The following is a 24,722-nucleotide window of genomic DNA, read 5'->3' on the forward strand; positions in this document are numbered from 1 at the left end:
GCTCTACCTCTTGAGACACAGCACCCCTTCCATTTTTCTGGTCGTTAATTAGAGATAAGTGCCTCAGAAACTTTCCTACTAATGCTGGATTTGAACTGCAATCCTCAGATCTCAGCCTCCTGATTAGCTAAGATTACAGGTGTGAGCCACTGGCACCCTGCTTAGGATCACATTTCAAAGAGTGTATACTCAGCATGTGTAATGTGTATGTTTATTTATCTTTATATGAACTTGAGTTAAAAATCTGGGCCACAGCTTAAATTTCACACTCACAAATATGTTTGTATTTCAAAAGTTGATAATCCTGGAGAAATAAAACCTAAGAATGTAAAGGAGTCTTGGAATTTCAGTTTGCATCCAGCCTGGGCAGAAAAGTCTTGAGAAACTATCTATAAATAACCAGCCAAAGATGCATTGGAAGAATGGCTCAAGTGATGGAATACTAGTTATGAGCAAGACTACTGAATAAGAGCTTCTAGTTTTTGCATACATATATACATACCAACACACACATACACACAGAGGCCCTTATGTGTTCAAACACACATATGAAACAATTCTCAGATTCTGTAGAAAAGTTAGAAAATAATAGAAAACATATCCTATAAGATTAGAATCGAGTGATAATTTTTAATATTAGAAAGTCCTCAAGTGAAATTTCCCCAAAAAAGCTTGAGAATATTACATAGGTGGGAACAGATATAGTAAGAGAGTCAAGTCATCATTAATGAAGAGATCGGATCCAGGGAGGAATTAATCAGAGACGCCTTTAGTGCATCTGAAAATGTTCATATCTTGTGTCAAATGTTAGAACATCTTTGAAAATAGTACATGAACAGTCTGAGCCATCAGTCTAATGGAAAATATTATTGGAGAAGTTCAGAATTGCTACTCTGTATCTAGATTAAAATAACCAACAAACTATGTAGGGCATTGTGATACAAGCCAGGAATTCTAGCACTCAGACTAAAACAGGGATTAGAGAAAGGAAAATTACCCAGTGATACAGTCACTGGACTAGGTAGTATAATTTTATCTCAATAAAACAAACTAAGAAAGGAATAAAAAAATAAACAAGAAAGGAATACACAGTTGGAAGCTTGGGATAATTTTGTCATTATGTTTTGAGAAGTCAAGTTTCCTATCCAAATGCAACTGATATATAATCCTCAGTTGTGTTTAAATGTCATCTTCATTACAGAACATTACTAGATCCAAAATAGCTCATTATTCCCAACCAAAAATTTGAAAAAGTAAGCATCATTGTGTTAGAGTCCAAAGAAATGATGAAGGATTACAAAAGTTTAAGTGTAGAGAAATAGGAAAGTTCATTTAATGTAGGACTATGTACACCTGGCTAAATTAGAATTTAGATTTAAAATAAATATTTTTGTTTGTATTTTATATTCTATAGGTTACTACCAAATACTTTTTAAGTAGAAGATTTAATTTACAATTTCACAAATGAATCTGGCATTCTATTTGCCTAAAATATTCATTCAAGTGAGGTATATTTAGAATTTAGTTAAGAGTTAATTCCAACAGTTCATAAGTAACATGATAATGTGAATAATCTAAACAAATTTGCCAACAAATTGATGTTATTAATTTATAAATTTAGATAAAGAACAGTTTTTTGAGATTCTGGTGTAACATGGTATGAAGAGAGTAACTATATGACATCTTTTTTCTTCTACCTATACATAACAAGGGAAGAAATTTCCTTAATTATATACCTCTGTATAAAAATGAGAAAAATGCTAGGTTTAGGGTTCGTTTTTATTTTGTTTTTGTTGTTTCGTTTGTCCTAGGGCTTAACTTCTAGGCCTGGCCACTGTTCCTGAGCCTGTTTTTGCTTAAGGCTATTACTCTACCACTTGAACCTCAATACCACTTGTGTCAGGCTTTTCGTGAGCAGTTTATTGGAGATAAGATTCTAAGGAACCTTCCTGCCTCGGTGGGCTTTGAACCAGAATCTTCAGATCTTAATATTCAGACATTCAGATCTGCTAAATATCTATGATAGATACAACATATAACTATTAATATTATTTGCAAGTGTTCTGATCTCAAGAATAATGCTGGGTGGAAAATGATGCAGCAAAGTTTAGTGTAGTATTCTTTCCACAATACGAAGGGCATCACATTAGCAGAAATGTAGTATTTTTTACAAAAATTATACCCTTGTCATGATAGGAATTTAAGGAATTTTAAGGTGCACCTTACAAGTTGGAAATTGTTGGGCTAGGATGACTTTATGGCATACAAATTTGAGGTTGATGGTCATAGAAATAATAGCTTACTTTGATGAACAAATGTTTACTCTTGAGGAATTATTATACATACTTCATAATTTTACCTTCTACCAGACTGTGGCTATTTTTTCTTTTGAATTTACATATGTAACGCCCCATTGAAAACTGCACCTATTGCATAATTAAATAAAATTAAAACAGGTACTGTTTTGAATGTCTCTAGTATGGCATGTTCAGAATTTGAAAATAAGTAGTCATAGGAATGTTGAAGAACACATATACTCTGCCCTTAACAATTATTCAGTTTGAAAAGTTAGGAGTTTCAACAGAATTGAACTGTTTTTGTTTTAGTATGAGACAATACTAAAATAATTTTTTTCAAAATAATGGCAAGTATCTTTTGAAAATATTGTATAGCTTGATAATATTCAAGTTGATGACCCTCTGATAAAGAACGGGGTATTTTATTCAAATTAGCAGCCAAAATGTTCATTTTTGAGAAGGTCATGCACATAGTATATTTATTATATCAACACAGTGAAATTATATTTTATGCAGCTCATTTTTTAATTTAATTTTATTGTCAAGGTGATATGTAGAAGGCCTTGCAGTAATTGTAAGGTAGTGAATACATATCATGTTGAACTTTTTACCTGCTCCCTCATTTTTCTCACAGTTTTCCTTCACTCCAATACCCCTCACAAGTAAATTTCCAACATGTTGTCTTCTGAGTATTGCTACTGCTTTGGTTTGCCCTTTGTTCTTTGTCTCGCCATTTCATTGTTCCTCTTCCCTTGCCAAATTAAGATAAATGTATATACAATACACAGGATACTGAAATTAAATACAACAGGGGATTAACCAAAGGGCAAACACAAAAGAAAAAAGAAATCACATCGTACATTTAAAACAACAACTACAAAGAAAAAACTCTGTTTCCATATACAGGAATTCATTTTGCTCATCACCATCTTATATGGTCATACATACATAGTTATTGAGCAATTCTCCTCAACTGCTAGGAATATCCTACACATTTCCTATTTATTACAAATGAGGAAACCACAGAATCTGCTTCTTTCTGTCTTGTTCATTTTACTTAGTTTCATTTTTTCAAAGACTTTCCATTTCCGTATGAATTGGAAGCATAAAATTGCACCGTGCATACATAAACCACATTTTGTCAATTCATTCATCTACTGAGTGACATATTGTTTTAAAACATGACTGCTTGTAAGTATCACTTAAGGTCATTCAAAAATTAGAGATGCCACTTCCCCAGACATTCTAAAAGCATGATTTCTAAGTAAGATAGGATGATATGGTGGTACGAGTGTTGAGATATCTGGATGAGTCTAATGTATATCTTGCCCTGAATTAGGCAGGATGATATCCAATATCATAGAGGATAAAAATAGTAGTGACAAAAATATTTCCCTTGAGAAAGATCTAGGAGGCTCTCAGAAGTATAAAGTAGTTCAGACAATTTTGAAGAATTTAGAAATGCAAGGTCAAGTATGTCTTTTTAAGTAATAATTATGTAAGTGGAAGAGCAAAAGAAGGGGAAGAGAAAAAATAAGTGACAGCAGATCATTGTCCCAATAGAATATAAAAATACATAATCTATAACTTTTAAGTTAAAGAGAGACCAAAAGAATACATGCAAATTATTTACTTGGCTTTTTCCTACTTTTATGCTCCAAAGGCTTTCATAAAATGCAAATGCATAGATTTGTGTCTTCTGTCATTTGCTAAAAGTTTCTTGCAGAAAAGGTTATCAATTACTTATAAATGATGCATAATTCCTAGGTATTCCAGTTATCACATACACTTTTGATTGAGTTATGTCTGTATAAACTCAAAATAACAGACAAAAAACCCTCAAAATAAACAGAAATCACATCTTTGTTTTAAACGCTGTACTTAACAGAGATTTTAGCCAACACCCAAAACGTCTCTTTAGGTATTCTGCATTTTGTGTGAAGAATTTTTAACAATAGTTTTTTTTACTGACATGTAATTCACTTGCAATATATTATCTCCTTTTATTTTATACATTTTAGTGCTTTGGAAGTGAGTTGTACCTTCATAAGTTTTCAAAGCCTAATTTTAACAAACTTATATTTCTTCATATAGAAATGCTATAAATTTTAGAACAGACATTAAAATAGATATAAAATTTGTTACAGGAATATGTCCAGCATACATCCTCTATAGTGTGTCTTTTTGGGGGGAATTTTTTCCAGGGTCACACAAATACTATTCAAGTGCACAGTCAATGAACTACAATTCCCTTTCCAAACACGTTTTTTACTTCTCTTTAATACATTCATAGAAGTGTAATGAATGGAGCCTATGCAATTCTTTTTGACCTTAAAGACTTGAAAACTTGCTTGCTAAAATGAGTGCAGTATTATACAAATTGATCATTATGAGGAGTTTATCAATTTCTCCACAAATGCATTACTATATTTTGTGTCATCTTTTTTATATTAGGGTCATACTAGTGAGTTTTCTTTTTCTTTTTTCTTAGATACTATAGAGGAACTTATTTCATATGCTCCTCCTATTGACTATTCATTTACACATGTTCTTTAAAAATATCCTATTCAGGAAAAATTATATAGAATTAGAAGATATTAAAATATTTAAGATTCAGAATCATTGTAGCATTCACATTGTAGCATTAACAAATATGTTCCCTGTATCTGTTGGATATGTTTTCACTTCGGTTATAGTGTCCTTTGAATTATGAGTATAGTGTCCTTTGAATTATGAAAGGTTATCACTTGATATAATCCAGAATATTTTTGCTTTTCTTTAGCCAGTATGCTTTTCATTTAGAAACCTTTACTGATACAATGTCATGAATTTTTACATTTATCTCTTATAGGTTTTTACATCTCACATTTAGTTTGATAATCATTTTTTATTTTAAATTTTTGTATAAGGGTTGAGGTAGGCCAGGTGCCTGTAGGTAACGTCTGTAATCCTAGCTACTCAGGAGTCTGAGATCTGAGGATCATGGTTTAAAACCAGACCGGGTAAGAAAGTCCATGAGACTCGTATCTCTAATAAACCACTAGAACGCCAGAAGTGGTGCGGTGGCTCAAGTTGTAGTGTGCTCGCATTGAGCTGAAGAGCACACGGACAGAGCCTAAGCCCAGAATTCAAGCCCCATGAGTGACAAAAAAAAAGAAACGAAAAAAAGGATTGAGGTAGTAGTCTAAGATCATTCTTTAAATCTCGAGAGACAATAGTGCCAATACACCCATTTGAGATTCTATTTTTATCTCATAAAGACATAGGATAGTTTTCAAAATCTATTGACCATAAAACTGATAATTTATTTTTGACAAATCTGTTACATTCTTCTATGTGTCTGCTCTTGTAGTAGAACTATGTTGTCTTCACTTCTAAACATGGTAATAAGATTCAAAGCTAGTATGAAGGCTGTAGCTAAACCATTTTACAAGATTGTTCTGACTGACCTGTATTCCTTGAATTTACATATAAATTTATTGAGCAGGTGGACCAATATTCTACAGAGATATCTAGATGTTTGATAGTCACTCATATTTTGTACCTTGTGAAAACACAAGACCCCAGATATTATATATAGAAAAATGTCTTCAGAGAATAATTGAAACAACTAAAATCAATTCAGGAATGAGTTAAGATTTAGATAACACTGTAGCATAACAAATATATATGATAACAACTTGAGCTGTACAACAGAGGAGAGTGAGAGGGGAAAGAATGATGGACCACATAGGAGCTATATGTCATTGGTATTGTGTTTCAAAGAACAGAAAGAATTCAGAGAAGAGAAGGAGAAAAATAAAGTGTCCTGAGACAAGTTTCTTTTTAATCCATCTAATAGTTTGTACTAGAAGTCAGTGAAAATTGGAAAAATTAAAATAGAAATTAAAGCATTGTGTATACTTGTTACAATGTAAAGAAATTGTAATAGGAATATGATAATTTCCAAAGTAATAAGAGAAAGAATAGTTAAACTCTAAAGGGAAAAAGAATGAAGAGAGAAAAGAAGCAAAGTAAAACCTTAATCAATAACAAATACAAGAGTTTGGAAGGGGAAAGGCAGTGGAAATATTCTAAATAACAATAAAAGTTGCTAGCGTGGATAGAATATGGATCACATGTTATCATATATAATTTTGAAAAAGCATAGTAGGAATGAAAATTTGAAAGTCATGGTTTAAAACACTATTTGGATTATAACTAGACAGTATAGCTCGGTGGTAAACCATTGGCTTTGCATATGTGAAGCAATGGTTTGATCTCCCAAGCATTGCAAAGTACACACAAAGCACACACACACACACAAACCACATAAACACACACAAACACACACACCACATACATACATTTGGAATATTGACTTTAACATATTGAACGGAGGAAATTATTACAAACAGTAAATGTATACTAATATATGAAATCATAATATTGCTCGTACTATTTAAAAGTATAGTAGAAATAAAATAGTCACAATATACTTGGATTTTAATAGATTAAGTAAATTGAAAATTAATAGAAGACATGAGAATCTTTGCAAATAAGTTTTAAATAATAAACATTTTGAAACATGTGTCCTATTATTTTGACAAAAGATTGATGTTACTGGTGTTTTAACACAAGATTTATAATATGATAGCGAGGTGCTGTATATAGGGCTAGGGATAGTTACATCTATAATGATTATAGATTATAATCTATAATGATTATAATCTATAATGATTATAGATTATAGATTATAATGATTACACTCTGAATAGTTTTATAATAATGTCTCATAGTTTCCCGAATTACAAACCCTATTTTTCACTTCCCACCATAGCTAGAAAATGGATGCGACAAATCACCATGCCGATCTCAAACTTTTTTTAAAATTGAAGTACAAATATTTCCTAAAAGTGATCAGGTAATGAACCTTTCTTAATAAAGTATGTGCTTCTTGAAAATACAGTAAATATTTGTTACCTGGACAAATACGTTTATAACTATAAGAAAATAAATGTATTTAAATTCACTAACAATATAAAATTAAGAAAATAGTTTTAAATAGCCACATGTTAAATATTTTAAAAGCAAAGTATATGTGTCTGAATAATTTATATGTGTAAAAATCATGCAAAATTAATTTAAGTAATCCTACAGCTCTGAAAAAGGAATTACCCTAAAGAAACACAAGGAAACATTTAAGCTCAAAATTTGAAATTTAGAAAATAAAATGATGTAGGGGCTGGGCACGTAGCTCAGTAGTAGAGCAATTGCCTTGCATGCATGAAGCCCTGGGTTCGATTCATCAGCACCACATAAGCAAAAAGAAAAAAGCCAGAAGTAGCGCTGTGGCTCAAGTGGTAGAGCTCTAGCCTTAAGCTGAAGAGGTGAGGGACAGGGCCCAGGCCCAGAGTTCAGGCCCCACAACCGGAACCCCCTCAAAAAAAAAGAAAAGAAAATGAAGTGTACTCTTTAGTTGACTTAACTAAGTGTAAATGCTCTGCATATCAGTTTTATAATAAAAAATGCATGAACAAAGAAAGCAAAAGTACCCATTGATCAATAGAAACGGCAAAAGCATCAGTAGTTGTTGTTTTGAGTGTACAAAAATATCATTGGAAGATATAACAATATTCCTTCCCTAAGAAATGTACTCATTACCTCATTTATGTAACTGTAACCCCTGTGTACATTACCATTACAATAAAATTAAAAATAAACCAAATAATATACCAATTAAGACTTCTTATAAGCCATTGGTTAAAAACTTTGTTAAAAATGCCCTAAATACCCAAGGAATATACTTTGATGTTACTATTTAAATACTTCAACTTCAGCAGAAAAGCAAAATGTTTAAAAACTGTTAGAAAGTAAAGTAATATATCAGAATATATTACTATTAGTAATAATCATAAGATGAATTTATAGTGGTAGTCAAATATGTAAGACATGAGGCAATTTGCCATTCATTTGCACTTAATAAGTGAGAAAGAATATTCTAGGTCTTTTTAAATTATCATAAGTTTAATGAAGAAATTATTCTGTCACATCATATGATAATCAGATAAAGCTATTAGAGCAAAGAACAGATTGTATTAAGTTTTTGGATGTTAATGTATATACTTATTTTGGTTGTGGGAAAATGTGGGGATTTCAACTTGGGGTATACTGTTCTTGCAGGTCGGCGTCATATCAGTGGTTAATTTTAGGGTAGGCGTTCCCTTTCCACAAGAACATGCACATGATCTGTCATTTTAGCCTTCCCATCATCAATGACATCATAATTGTACACCAACTTGTCTAGCTTGCTACATTGACTGGCCTGGATCCACAATCCTTTCAACTTAGTCTCTAGATAGTGCAGGATGGTAGAAATCATCCAATTCACCCAGAGATAGATTGAGAATAAGTCCACTAAACTTTTGGCTTGGGTTCTGTTCTCAAGCCTCCTAAGTAGTTAAGAGTACACATGGGATCCCCTGGTGCCAAGCAGTAAGAATATTTTAAAGCAACTAGACATATATATATATATATATATATATATATATATATATATATATATATATATATATTACTTAGGCTTGTAAATACCTCAGGAAAAAAAATTAAAAGAGCAGTGAAGCATAGAGGACAAGCAGAATTTTAACTAGATACTCAGAGGCTGAATAAGCTTAGCTAGCTATTCTGGAGTCTGAGATCTGAAGACCACTGTTCAATCATGAAAATACAAGCGATTATCTAAAAAAAATGAACCAGAATTTTAGCAGTGGCTGAAGTAGTAGACCACTATCCTTGGGCACAGAAGCTGAGGAATAATTCCAAGGCACTATCAAGACTCAATAATGATGAATGCATGCATGAGCATATGCACATGTGCGTGTACACAAACTCAAATGAGTATTTCAATGTGAAGTTCTTTATTTTTTACCTTGCTGTACTTTATTTCCCTGTATTAGTTCACAAATTAACAAAATCAGCTAAGGACCTGTTTACATAAAATTCATCATGTTTCTCTAAAACCTACTCTCTTTTTGGTTGCCTGCTTTTATTTGACCCAAAAGTAAATTATTCAGGAAGTCAATTCTTCACTCTCAAGTCTGTAGTATTAGATTATTGTTTAGGTTCCTCCTAGCAATATGATTTTGTGAAATCCTGTATCAAGCAATATATTTCTTTCACTAGAAGAGAAACCTCTGTCAAACAATTAATAATAGCTTATTCTCCTCCTGACATTCATCTGTAGTTTTAATTTCTTCATATATTTCATGATCTGTCTGTGTATGACAAAGACTGCCATGAAAATAAAAACACCCTTCTCAGCACTTAGCATGTGTATACCATTCATAGATACTGAAATTGCTTTGGAATAAATAATGTTCACCCTGACTATCTTGAGAAAGAAGAATTGGTTTCTCAGCACTTTAGGTAAGAACTTGAGGGAAAGAAACAAAAGGAAAAGTGAGGAACAACTCAACACATAGATTCAAATGAAACAAAACAACCCAAGAATACACAAACTAATTCAGTACTCAAGAACCTGCAGGAAATGCAAAGATTTAAAAAAAATCAACTATGACAATTAATGAAATTCGTGACTACATGGGAGTGCACTGTTGTGAGGATAGTGGCTAAAGCCAGACTGAACAGAAAGTCCTGTACACAATGCCATGCACCTGTTATTCTAAATGCCAGGAAGAATAACATCAAGTGGACTGAGGCCAAGTTCATACACAAATATGATGCCAGTTTCTAGCTGAAAAATAATCAGGATAACTTAGGGCTGGGGGCATGACAAAGTGGTTAGAACACCTATTTGAAGGGAACAAAACACTCAATTCAGACTCTAATGTTAGGGGTATTAAAGACAAAAGCTATGATTTTAAATAATTAGAACAATTGTAACACTTGAGTATTTTAGTGGAGAAAAATCCATTAGAGAGATAGAATGAACCCACGTTCCAATTCTCCTTTGATAATGTTTAGTGGTACCTTGCAAATGAACATGGATGTGCCTTTGGGTGATGGAAATACTCTACTTACACCAGTGTAAATTAAATAGATTTTTTGAGTAGATTGTAGTTCTTGAACTAAGAACCTGAGTGATGTCCCTGAGCTTTTTCTCTCAAGGCTACCACTCTAATACTTTGAGCCACAGTTCCAATTCTGATTTTCTGTTAGTTGTTTGGAGATAAGAGGCTCATGTACTTTTCTGCCCAGGATGGCTTCAAACCATGATCACCAGATCTCAGCCTCCTGAATAACCAGGATTCCAGGCATGATGCGTCGATGGTTTTCATAATTTAGTAAATTGAATAGTTACAGAAGTTATAAATTATCATTGTAACCTGTGTAATATACGTGTGTATGTATAGATCAATGCATACATTTAGAAATATATTAACATATTTTTGCATCTACAGTAGATTTATGAAATCATCATTCATTATAAAAATAAAATGGAAACAAAAGTTAATACAAAGTGAATTGTTACACGTTTCTTTTTGTTGATTAGAACATGAATTGTGAGAATCAGTTTGGGAAAAACATCTCTTCTTTCACAAAATGGATAATTGCTATTAATTCCAATCCATCTATTTGCCCATATTGTGCATCCTCACACATGAGTGTCAAAATCAAACAACACTTTTTACCTTTGTATTTAACTTACCTGTTATAATTTAGGGGATAGATGAAGTAATCAAATAAAGATTAAATTAATAGTAAGTGAGGCTATGAGTTAGAGCTGAAAAAGAATTTAAATATGACAATAACTAATTAATTGCATATTTCTTATTTTTACTGTGTTGTTATGTCCCTCATTCCCACATTAGGAAAGTACATAGAAGGTTCTCACTATATTATATGTAATTATTAAAAATGTATTGAAAGAATATGGACACAGTGTGGTTTTAGCTTATTGAGACCTGTATGGGGTAGTGTGTTTTTGAGGGCTTTCTGTACATTGTGATGGAGATGAAGGGAAGGATGTGCTTATTCTGGAAAACTGGCTAGAGGATTGCTCCCAGAAAGATAGTGATGAATTCTTCCAAAAGGTTACTGTAAAATCACTTTCACAACGATGTTTACTACTGCACTATTCACTGCAGCCAAGTTATGAAAACAGCCCAGATGCCCTTTGGTGGAGAGATGGTTGGCAAAAGAGTGTCATATATACATATGTGGATTGTACCTATCCATTATGAAGACTGTTACGTTTTTGGAAAGAAATGGATAGATCTAAAAATATGTTAAGTAAACGAAGTCATAGCCAGACACACAAAGTACCCATGTTCTGTCTCATATTTGGAAGCTAGAACTTTATACAAGTTTACACAGCAATATTAACCAAATCATGCTATTTGTAGAGGAGTATTTTTTTTTTTTTTGTCGGTCGTGGGGCTTGAACTCTGGGCCTGGGCGCTGTCCCTCAGCTCTTCAGCTCAAGGCGAGCGCTCTACCACTTGAGCTACAGCGCCACTTCCGGTTTTCTGGTGGTTTATCGGAGATAGGAGTCTCACAGTCTTTCCTGCCCGGGCTGGCTTTGAACCGCGATCCTCAGATCTCAGACTCCTGAGTAGCTAGGATTACAGGCGTGAGCCACCAGTGCCCGGCTAGTAGAGGAGTATTTAGAAGATGTTATTTTTTTTTTATAAAATTGAACTTTTAATCCAACAAAATGAATACCAGGAAACTATCAGTTGGAAGATGCAAGGAGAAGTCAAAGGGAAGGAATAAAGAGAATTATGGAGGAAGAACGTGAAGACATAATATTCAATGCAGATAGTATGAAACTAGAAAAAATTAAAGTGTGGTGAGGTTTAGAAGGGTAGGGAAAAGTTATATAAAGAGCCATTATACTAAAAAACATGATTTATTGAATAGAAATTCCCTTGTACAACTAGTTAAGATAATAAAAATATAATTAAAATCAATGAAGACATCTGATCTTAAACTGTGTTCTCTTTTTTTTGGGGGGGGGTCCGGTCGTGGGGCCTGTACTCTGGGCCTGGGCACTGTCCCTCAGCTCTTCAGCTCAAGGCTAGCGCTCTACCACTTGAGTCACAGCGCCACTTCCGTTTTTTTTTTCTTTTTTGCTTATGTGGTGCTGAGGAATTGAACCCAGGGCCTCAGGCATGCAAGGCAAGCACTCTACCACTGAGCCAACTTCCCAGCCCTTAAACTGTTCTCTTAAACCATGAGTAAATATAATAATTTCCTCCTCCGAAATTTTCTTTGCAGGTATTTTAATCATATTGACAGAAAAATGATCAGTGCCATGAAGATCAATACATCACATAGCACATCATAAAGAGACACAATAAAAATCACAGTAAAAAAATGTTAGAATTCATCACATGATAAAATAACAGGTAGAATTTGCCAAATGCTAATTGATTGTTTTTCCAAGTACTTTACTTATGGTATCTAATTTAATCCTCACAATAATTACATAAAGTGGAACTACTTACATTTTTAATTCTCAGATGATGATATTGAAATCTTCAGAGTTGTAATTACTAGTACAACATTGCACACATGGTAAATGTTAGCCTGAGGTCCATCTCTGACTGTATCAATTAACCTTATTCTATTTTATGTATAAAATAATAGCATTTAGTCTACAAATTCTAGGAAAATTTCTCAAAATTATTGTGTACACTCATAATATTTCAGTTTATCTTTGTTAGAAAACAGGGAACTATAATATGAAAAACTAAAGTTCATAATCAATGCATACCTCCCTGGTGAAAGAAGTACTAAAGTATAATATTCTTGATTTCTAGCAGAAATCATATTCTATCCCTTCACTCAACACTGCACTGACTGGTGACCCTATCTCTGTTTAACACTGTCTTACTGAAAGAATGAGCTCCCCAATTCCTGATGGAAACAGTCTGCAGGAGTTATACACCAATCATTTCCACATTGTAGCTCATCTAAGTTGTTTACCATTCGAAGTATTTTGATTGCTTTTTATACCCAACATTTTGAGAGAAAGGTACTACTTTAAAATGCTATTAAAGCAAGACTGATATTAAAATCACCTTTGACTCCAGATAAATATTTTACCTTTCGTGTACCCAAAAATGCAGTCTGACCTATCATTAATGTTAGGAATGAGAGGATAAAAAAATCGTAGACAACAAGACCTAAGCATGAATTAAAGCCTCTCCAACTTGTGAATACAATCGGTATAAAATGACATAAAGGTCTGGGAATGTGGCTCAGTGTTAGAGCACTTGCCTTATATGCATGAAGCCCTGGGTTCGATTCCTCAGCACCACATAAGCAAAAAGAAAAAGCCGCAAGTAGAGCTTTGGCTGAAGTGGAAGAGCGCTAGCCTTGAGCTGAAGAACTGAGGGACATTGCCCAGGCCAGACTTCAGGCCACACTATCAGACTCCCCCCATCCCCCCCCAAAAGACATCAATACTACTATATTTGTTCAAAATTTCTTATGATACTGAAGATTCAATTTAAAACTGTTAACACTTGAAAATAACTCATTTTCTTGGGAGTAGGAAACAACACACAAGATTAATCCTAATCATTTTCAAAGACATTACTTTATACTACTAATTAACTCTTATAACTACAAAGATTCTAAAAATAACTGAAGCATAGTAATACAAAGGACATAATTTAACTTCATCATGTACATTCAAAGGACTGTGCTAATAGAAAACAAAGTTCTATTAATATTAGCTCACCCAATTCACTTCCATTCTTTTATTCTATATCTTTTAGTTTCATAAAAACTGGCTTTTTATAAAATGATGCATAAAAAGCCTATATACCCACTTACATTTTCAGATTTTAACGTTTATTTCAGACATGTCTTTAGCTGTGTAGTCAATTAACTGAAATAACACTAAAATATTCAAAGGGCTTTCTGAAATTGCAAGACTCGCTCTGGGATGTTATTTATATTGGAAAAGATATTCAAAAAGCCTTATTTGTTAAAGTTGTGATAGTTACTCCCACAAAAGAACAATTAATGAAGAAACATTTGTATGTACAAAATAACTTCAAATGCATACACAATCTGGAAGTGACACATACTTTTTGTTTGTTTTCGCAATGTATATCTAACAAAGATATCCACAATACTGATTTTCAGTCAATTATGATGGGAGATTCAAACCTGAGAAATACAGGGTTTATTATCTTAGTGTGAATAGATAAGATCTTACAAAGAAAGTTATTTTCAACACAAATCCGGAAAGAGTTTATCCACCTTGAGTTTCACAGGAATAACCAGAGAGTAATACCTGTTTGGTCAAGTTGGTCAAAATCACTCCATGAGTATATCTTAAAAGTCCAATTTAAGAGGTCAAATACATATTTTTTACTGACAGTCATCTTATAGCAATAACTTACTACCTAATTATATGTGTATGTCCTTGCCTAACATATACTAAGAGCTGAAAGTGATCTCTTTTATCTTACTTAATGGTGAAAATGCTCTGAATATGATGATGTTATTATTTGACAAATAAAATGTACAGAAGGGTGGTTCCACTGAAATGAGAGGACGTAACACGGATAAATAAAAACATTGCAACACAGCTCTTTTCAGCATCACTCTGTCCACATTGGCAAGCAACATTGCAACCGCACACACACACATACATATACACACACAAGTGCACACTTGTACACACACATATACATGCATGCCAAATTCATGGTTTATTGTACAAAAAAGTTCAAATAAAATATTAGTGATTAGGAAAAATGATAATTTGCCTTATTACAAAATAATACATAATCCCGTCACCACGGTTGTTACATTTTACCTGTTTCTCCACATGTGACCACTTAATTTATTTTTAGTTCATTCATTCATTCATTCATTCATAAGTTTGGTTCTAATACTAGAGCGTGAACTCAGGGCCTGGCTCTGTCCCAGAATTTGTTATTTTTTTTGTTTTAGTTTTCTCAAGGCCAGCATTTTACTGCTTATACCACAGCTCCATTTCAACCTTTTGTGTTTACATTCAAATTATAATCTAATGGACTTTTTTTTCTTGGTCTGGTTTCAAAGCACAATCATCCGATTTCATCTTTCTGATTAGGTAGGATTAAAGACCAGAGCCACCCGTGTGGCTCCTACTTTTTCCAACACTTACGTAATGCACATACTTAGATAGTAATTTAAAACTGAAAGCATAGAAGCAAGATGTACAGTGATGATATTGTCCTGTCAGAAATTCAAGTTAGTATTGTAAATTTCTTAAGACCATACACAAAAAAATATTTAAGAAGAAATCTGATGATGTGTGTGTATATTTGTGTGTGTGTGGGTGTTTGTCTGTGCTGTTGCAATATGTTCCACATATAAGCACTGTGCAGGGGTGTCCAGCCATTCACAGTTATTGCATGAATATCTGCCTTGAGATACCAACTCTTAAACAATGTTTAGGTGTCCACTCTAGGCTTCCCGATGAAGAGGGGTATACTCATCCTCATCCCTAGCATTCATATGAGCGGCCTTTTTGGATAGTAGTCTCCACACTGTAGTAAGCTGCAAGTCAAGCACGCTAACACTGAGCCACCTTCCCAGCCCAAGGATTAAGATTCTTGTCTGTAATTTGGTCAAAGCTATGTCTCTTTATGTAGGCTACTAAAATGTGTTTACTAATTTCAAGTAAATACATAAATTCTATTTCCATCTCTTTTAAAAAATAAAAAAAAATGTTTGCTCTGTAAATTGATTAGAAGCATGGATTTTGTGGCTAGCTAGGTCATTGCACATCTATATCTCTTTCATGGTTCTCATAAACAATATGATTGCTCCATAATTATCCTAATTTATTTTGCTTTCATATTTTTGGTTGCATCATTTCACTTTCTGCTCTTCTATTTCCCAAAACAGCACCACATTCACAGAAAAATACAGAAGTGGTTCTGTGGCTCAAGTGGTAGAGTGCTTGCCTTGATTTGAAGAGCTCAAGGACAGTGACCAGGCCCAGAGTTCAGGCCCCACAACTAAGTTTAAAAAAAGAATCTAAATACTTGATAATTCTATTAACAGATCTGACTGAAATCAGTTGAATCACACCTTTTTTGTACAATGAAGGAATAGGTCCAGGCTAGGAAAGCAGCAAGAGAAGGCAGGGAGATTGTATCTTTGACAAAACTTTGTGGAAAATGGAATCAAGGATTACTTACTGGTGATCCACTTGCACTAGAAGCATGATTCTGAACTATTGCTTGCTGATTCTGAACTATTGCATTGATGATTATATTCTCCAAGAAGAAAAAGTGAAATTTAATTGGTAGCAAAGGACTACTAATATATTTTGACTTCTCATTAAGCATCTTCATTCATCAAAATCACCTGACGACAATAGACAGGACTATTTTTAGATGAAAACAAGTGTCTTTCAAAAAACAAGAATTTAGGTAGTCATACAAAGAACTTCTATTTTACTACTGCATTATACATTTTTTTCTAAGGTTGGATACCAACATTAGAAAGCTACTAGAAAGCTCTTAACGCCCATATGTAGAATAGTGAGTTTTCTTACAATATAACATGGTATTTCCCAAATCATTCACATAGAAGGCATTGTTTCCTATTTTTTCATTCCTAGAAGAAGCTGCACATGAAGACACCACTGGTCCTCATTTTCAGTCTGTGCATTTGAATATGAAGGAAAATCTTTCCTCTGCTCTCTATCAATTTTCTACTCTCCATTTAGAATAATTTAGAATAGTAAAAATGAAAAAAGAGAAAATAAATCATGGTCAAAAATCATAAGCAGTAAATACACCAGATTTTTCTGAACAGTTCAACCAATGTGAACTATTAGGGAAATACATGGACATCTCATTCCCACTGGCACTCAAAGTCTCTGGTTAGGCAATTCTGATGAAGACAAGGAACAAGATGAAAAAGTGAGGAATGGTATCAATTGCAAGAAAAAAATGGAGTAGGATCCAAACAAATTTCTTCTTTGGGATGCCGAAATTAATCGGCTTACTATGGTGCAGGGACTACTTTAAAAAAAGGCCACCCAGATGAATACTAGGGATAAGGATGAGTATAACCCTCTTCATCTGGAAGCCTAGAGTGGACAATTAGACATTGTCCATGAGTTGGTAGCTCAAGGTAGATATTCATTCAATAACTCTGAATGGCTGGACACCCCTGCACAGTGCTTATATGTGGAATAATACCAGAATGGCTTCTGTCTTACTTCATCATGATGCAGATACCAATCCCCAAACTAAAGGCCTCTTGACCCCTTTGCATCTTGCTGCTGGGAGTAGAAACAGCAAAGATACTCTGTATCTCCTTCTATTGAACCATTATATCAAACCAGGTCTGAAGAACGACTTGGAAGAAACTGCATTTGATATTGCCAAAAGGATAAGTATGTTTCACTACCTATTTGAAGTTGTGGAAAGCTGTACAAATTGTTCTCCTAAGTCGTAATGGTTTGGTTAAGTTTCTTAAATTTCAAAAATGACAGTCCATCCTTTGTGTCCCTACAAATTTTTTTTCACAATACAAAGCAACAGCAATATCTTACTTTAAAATATCATGGAATCCATGGTATTCTTCCACGTGAATTGCCTGACTTTGTTGGCAAAATGTATTCAAGAGTTGTTTGTGTACATCTATAATGACTTCTGCAGAGTTTGTGATTTTTTTTTAAATCATAAATAATTTTAACTTATCTGTTGAAATGAATAGTATAGGAACTAAAGATGTTCCTGGTGCTTTTCTGAAAAAAGTATATCTATGTTGGCATAATGTCCATAATCTATTTCATTCCCTCCTGGATATAATACTTTGAATTATACATTGTTATACAATGTATAGGTTCATTAATAAATGTGTCCTTTCAGATTGCATTCCATATAGAAGAAGTTTAAGATTCCTTTTTTTCTTAGGTCCTTATATTATTTTTTTTTCCTATGGGATAAAATGACAATGTTATCTAATTTCAAGTTTTGTAAAGCTTATGCTATGTAAAGGTCTTTCTAAGGTGAAGATTTAATAAACTGATGTCAAACTAACATTTATTTCTGTGAATTACATGTATTGTTACACTTGTATTTTTTTAATCAACTTTTTTTTAGGGGGGGGTCCGGTCGTTGTCCTTAACTCTGGGCCTGGGCGCAGTCCCTCAACTCTTCAGCTCAAGGCTAGCGCTCTACCACTTGAGTCACAGCACCACTTCCTGTTTTTTTGTTTTTGCTTATGTGGTGCTGAAGAATCAAACCCAGGGCCTCATGCATGCAAGCAAGCCCTCTACCACTGAGCCACCTTCCCAGCCCCAACTTTTTAATAACTGTTTTTCATTTCTTGCATCAGAAGAATGAAAAATATGGAATACTTCACAAATTTTCATACCATCCTTGTGCAAGTGCTATGTTAATCTCTGTATTGTTGTAATTTGGGTAGACCTGCTGCTGAAGCATGGAGTATCCTCTTAATTTAAGTACTTAATGATGCAATCTTTATACAGGCATATATCCATGGTTGCCTATTTGTAACAAGGAACCCTTAATGTTCCTAAAAATGCTATTGATCTTATTTATCTAAAATTCTGTGTATAGTGGAAGAAACTTGTATCGTTTGGTCGATTGCTCCCATTTATAATTTTTTTTTATCAATGACTATTTTGTCATTTTCATTTTAAATTTGATCATACTTTTAAGCCTTTACAGCTAAATCCAAAGGTCATGGCTTTTCAGGTACTTATTTATCAACTCAGTTAGCTTTGTAGAGCTAATGGATTCAAAGTAAGCCTTGATTAAGAGCTACTTCTAAACATCTGCAGCTTAAGATTTCCCAAATGAGGTCTTGCAGGGACAAATGTCTACGTGAACCTTTACCCATCTTCCATATAGGAACAGACCAACCAGAATATCTTACCCTGACAGCATAGATTGTCTTACTGGAACAAAACTAATCTTAGTTACAAGGAATCATAGAGAGATGAACAGTTCGGACTGAATTGTTCAGAATGGAAGGTATTTTATTAAAATATAATTGCTTATTATACTTATCATTTCAAAAGTAGCTCAAGCCAAGAAGGTGAAAAAATTGTTCAAATGCATAATTACCTACTGTGCTGGCCTGTCTATCATCCAACCAGGCAGGAACTGACACTACTGACTTTCTATCACCAAATATTTCCATACCTCCTGGAGAAGTCCATACGTTTCTCCTCGATATTAAGCCTTAAATTGGTAATGTTTAATCACAGTGTTTCCTCTTGCCTCTAGGCTGTAAAGCAACAAATGGTAAAGCTTTAAGTCTAACTCTACCAAAAACGGAGGTAGAGATAATGGAATAACACTTTAAAACAGAGTTGGCTTTGATTCCCTCAGCACAACACAATAATGCAAAACAATTTTTATATTATATATACTTATATATTTTATATTTATATGTGCTGATTTTAAATTTCACACAGTGAACCTTAATAGAATTGATAATTAGACAAATATATTGACATTTATTCCCATAAATAGATTGGAATATAAATAATTAGGTTTAGAATATATACTAGAATATAAAAAGTATCAATGCAATATCTTCGTTATAAACTTGTGATACCTTCTATGTGTTGGTGGTCTTCTGAATTCACATTGCAAAATAACAGTATTGTTTTTGCTAATCTATAAGGGATTTTACTATGATGCTCTGTTTATTGTTTTAACTCGCTGGTCCCAAAATGTATTTCTCCATATTTCTGAAGCATTCTTACTGATTATACCCAATTTTGCTGATATTATGTCTAAAAGCTATTATTCTTCTGCAGGACCCACGGGTCCTAGGATACTAGATCCCAGTTATCTGCATCATCATATAACAAGGGCAAGACTTCTCACATAGGCCCATGCCACATGCTAACAGAAAATAATTGAAGACTCATCTAAATTTCTCATTTCCTATAATATTTCAGGGCCCCAATTCCTTACAAGAATTAGTAGTAATCAATTGTAAAATGCAAGGCAACTTAAAATGAAAGGTGAAATCACAAAACCTGAGAGAAAGTACTGTAATTAAAACTTTCAATTTACAGATGACCAGCCCATATGAATGAACAAAATCAGAAATGAACAAGATTATTTTTAATACCCCTCTCCTAATGATTAATGAAAGATTTCAGTGCAGGAAAAACATAGTTTCTGGAATGATAGATCCATAATTGGTCTACCAAGGCAAGGAAACTTGATTTAGAGGTCAAATATAATTTAGAAAAAAACATTAACTGAGAAGATCCTTAGTGTAGAAGATCATTAAAGTGTAGAAAAAGTACCCCCCACCATTTGTGTTGTTCAGTAGGTGCCTTCCAGAAATGTGTTAAATAGATCAGCCTTCCATATTTCAAACCCAAATATTAGCTAATAGAGTAAATTTCATCAAATGAGAAGTTATATTTTTAAAAGTCACTAATAGTTGGCTTTTCATGTGTTGTTTTATGTTTTCCCTATCTGTCTACCATAGTAAGAAATATGACTTTAAGTCTTGAAAATGGGTACTGATGAGAGATGGGACAAACATAAAATCTGTCTTCTATTTCTATCATATTCCTCTAAGTATTAAATTTGTTTTCTTCTTTTCCAAAACTTATAGGTAGTAGAAAAATTATCCCATGTAAAATAAAATAATCATACACAACTGTACAAAGCCATTTATAAAAACTGGTAGTTAGGAATAAATTCTAAGCCATTTTAAAACTTTCTTGTTGACTAAAGATTAATCTTCCAAAAGAACGAGAATAAAATCATGTCTAAGAGCTTCACGTCTCCAGTCTTGCAAATTGTTATTGCAGATGAATGAATTATGGAAATATAAGCTGACATCAGTTCAAGTATATGTGGGATTGAAACTCCATGGAATGTATATAAACCTTTCAAAGTATTAACAGGCAGTTTAACAGAGTGACTATCAGGATATTGAAACCAGAGAGGAACAATAGTAAAGAAATAGAATGAATGAAAAATGGAACAAGGGGCAAGTACAGCTAGAATACTCAATGTACATATGTAATAAATGAAGTGGTAAATCTGAACTACATCTTGGAGAAAGGGTTGGTTGAGAATGATAGAAGGAGAGACTCTGATCCAGAAGCATTAGACAATTAGATGGACATATTTAATTGTAACACACTTGAACAACCTTTTGAAATTCAGTTAAAAACACAACAACAAACAAAAACAAACAAAAATCACAACCAAACAGCAATCTGTAGAGAGTAAGAATATGACCTCTCAAAATTTTAAGCAGTTTATGAAGGGCAGTCTTTGGAAAAGCAAACAAGCTGTTCAAAGAGGGTAGTTTGGGGTAGGGGAGAATTTTGAACAGATTTAAAAAGATTGTCTAAGGTTATAAATCACCTATATCTACTGCATATATTTTCTTCTGCGAGTGCTCTTTGTCTGAACTGGTTACTCCAGTCCTGAGGCACACTTGATAGCTTGTGAAGACAGAATGGAAGAAGCAAGATCAAGAAACTATAATTCCACTGGAGAAAAAACAGTCCTCTATGTCTTCTCTGAATCTCTTCACTACTCCATTTTCATACTTTTAATAACTTCAAGTGATTTTGAATTATATCTTTCCTTCTTTGTTCTTGCAAAGGAATTGTTCAAAATAATTCTTTAAATATTATTTGCCATTATTTTCTATCATGCTGCTTACTCGTGCAAGCGAGTCCATTAAACTTACCCTTTACATTTGGTTGCCATGAAAACCCAACAACTATGTTAATGAGGACCAATGTTAATGCAAAACTTTTGTCTCCAAAAAACCAGTCCAAGACCTATAATCACAAATATATAGCTATATTTTTTTTCTTTTTTCTTTTCCTTGAAATCTTCTTGTATCTAAAGTGCCCACAAAAATAAATGCTCTACCACTTTTTGGTTCAATCATTTCTAACCTCAAAGATATATTTTGTTAACAAGATGCTTAGAGGAAACCTAAGAATATTCCACTTTCATCTTCTCTCTTAAGACTTTTATCTTCTCTCTTAAGACTCTCGTTAGATACCATATCAGGAAAAGTGAAGTTATTCTTTGCAAAATTATTTCAATAGATTATTTTCCTCTTGGTCTTGTATTTGCTCAACAAGATGTATAGAGAAGAATAGAGTTAAATCACCCATTCCTTGGATGACATTGTCTGTTACAAAGGACAATACTTCTATATCCTAGTTCTATGTCCTCCTCTTAGCTCTTGCATGATTTCGAATTAAGCACAGCTTCTTGGCTTCAAGTCTAGTGAAGCTGGAGGACTATAAGGCGTCCCCCACTGCTACATCTTCATGGTTTCTCTTTGAAAACTCTTTTATTTGGAGTGGAATTTATTTTCATGTATTCATTCAATTTATTCTTCTTTATACTGAGCCAAATAGGCTCTGTAAAATCACTTTAGGTAGCAAAAACATTAAGACAATCTATAGCAAAAAGGTTTGGCCCCCTCCACTGCTGAAACCAATACGCTTAGCTAGGGCTTCTAATAACATGTTTTCTTACCTTTTCAATTTGCTCAATTCTTTTCTGATCCCCAAACTTTTTTGCTTATGTAATAACAGAAGTTTGCACTACCTCATGTTAATAAGGATATTATATTTTTGAGTTACTTAGAAATTAGAAATCATTAGTTTGAAGTATCCAATCAGGTTTCTTTCTGTATTTCAGTGCTTCACGTGCAAAGACATCGTGGAAAGTATTAAAACAGAAAAGTGTAAACTCAACACGTTCTTTCATTGTGAAGGGCACTTTCTCCCTAAATATTTTGGACCAAATTATGTTTTTAAGAGAATTACTGTTCAGTAATTAAAGGTCAATTCACAAATTTGGTGTCTAATTTTTTTAAAAAAAACTTTGAATTTAAATTTCACTACAAACTTGTTTCACACAGTAAAAGTATATTTCCTGAATAAGGACAATTCTCATGGGAACCTACAGGATTTACAGCAAGGTTTGTGAGGTTTGTTTGTTTACTGTGAAAATGAGCCATCTTCCCCACATTGTTCCCTCTTGGCTAAGTCTTCATGGACTTCTTTGCATGAAAGCCTATTTTCCCAGGAAATTTTAAATTTTCTTAATATGCTAAGTTAAAAAGTTTGAACAACCTTTCATAATTTTAAAACTCTTTTGAAATTCCTTTATCAGAATCGCTAATTTACCAATCCTAATTCCACCATTACCATCAAAAACTGCATAAAATAAAATTTCACTGTATTGGTATAATAAATATTGTTTTTTATGTAGTAACTTTTTTTAAAAATCAGTACTATTTGGCATCTAATTTGAATGAATTACCCCTTCTTTATCAGAGGGCCATCAACTTGAATGTTATCCAACTAGACAATTTTTTCACAATATACTTGCCAATATTTTCAAAAAAGAATAAATGAGTACTTTCTCATACTAAAACCGAAAACCGTTTAATTCTATGGAAACCCATAACTTTTAAAAGTAAATAAGTTATGAAAACGACAGAATATGTGTGTTCATCACAATTCCTATGACTAATAACTACTCACTTCAAATTCTGAACGTTCCATACATGAGAGACTCAAAATAGTACCTGTTTTCATGTTATGTAATTCTGCAATAGATGCATTTTCCAATCGGGTGTTACAGATTAAGAAGTGAACAGAAAAATAGCCACATTCTAGCATAGGATAAAACTGTAAAGCATCAGTTATAATTAATTCTTCAAGAGTAAGCAATTGTTTATCAGATTAAGCAATTATTTCTATGACCATCAATCCCAAAATTTATGCCATAAAGTCATCCTAGACCAACAGTTTCCAACTTGTAGGGTTCACCTCAAAATTCTCTTAATTCACATCACAAATAGCTTATTGCTATTGGGAAAAATACTACACCTCTCCTAATGTGATGCCCTCCGTGTTCTGGAAAGAACACCACAATAAACTGGGTTGCATCATTTTTCCTCCACTGGTATTCTTGCACCTATTTATATTTATACTTTTTTTTAACTATCATAGATATTCAGTACGCTAAGATCAGAAGATTACAGTTCAAAGCCCACCCAGGCAGGAAAGTTCCCTAGATTCTTATCTCCAATAAACTTCTCAGCAAAAGCCAGACACAAGTGGTACTGAGGTTGAAGTGGTAAGGCACAAGCCTTGAGCTTAACAGGCTCAGAGACAGTGTCCAGGTCCAGAGTTCAAGCCCTATGACAAAGCAATGAAACAAAACAAAAATAAAAACAAACCCCAAACCTAGCATTTTTCTCATTGTATACAGAGGCACGTAATTAAAGAAATTGCTTCCTGTGTTACACACAGGTAGAAGAAAGAAGATGTCACACAATTATTTTCTTCATTCCATGTTATATTAATGCCTCAAAAATTGCTTTTTCTAAATTTATAAATTAATATCATCAATTTGTTGTCAACTCGGTCTACATTATTCACATTATCATTTTCTACAT

At 33.3% G+C, this 24,722-nt stretch overlaps 1 pseudogene; it reads right to left on the reverse strand.

Annotated features, from left to right (window-relative positions):
- Positions 1-18,615: 18,615 nt before the first annotated feature.
- On the reverse strand, positions 18,616-18,715 carry LOC138810435 (U6 spliceosomal RNA; annotated as a pseudogene).
- Positions 18,716-24,722: the final 6,007 nt, after the last annotated feature.

Source organism: Dipodomys merriami, unplaced genomic scaffold, assembly GCF_024711535.1.
Source record: "Dipodomys merriami isolate MVZ:Mamm:240054 unplaced genomic scaffold, mDipMer1.0.p SCAF_1032, whole genome shotgun sequence".
Taxonomy (NCBI): Eukaryota; Metazoa; Chordata; class Mammalia; order Rodentia; family Heteromyidae; genus Dipodomys; species Dipodomys merriami.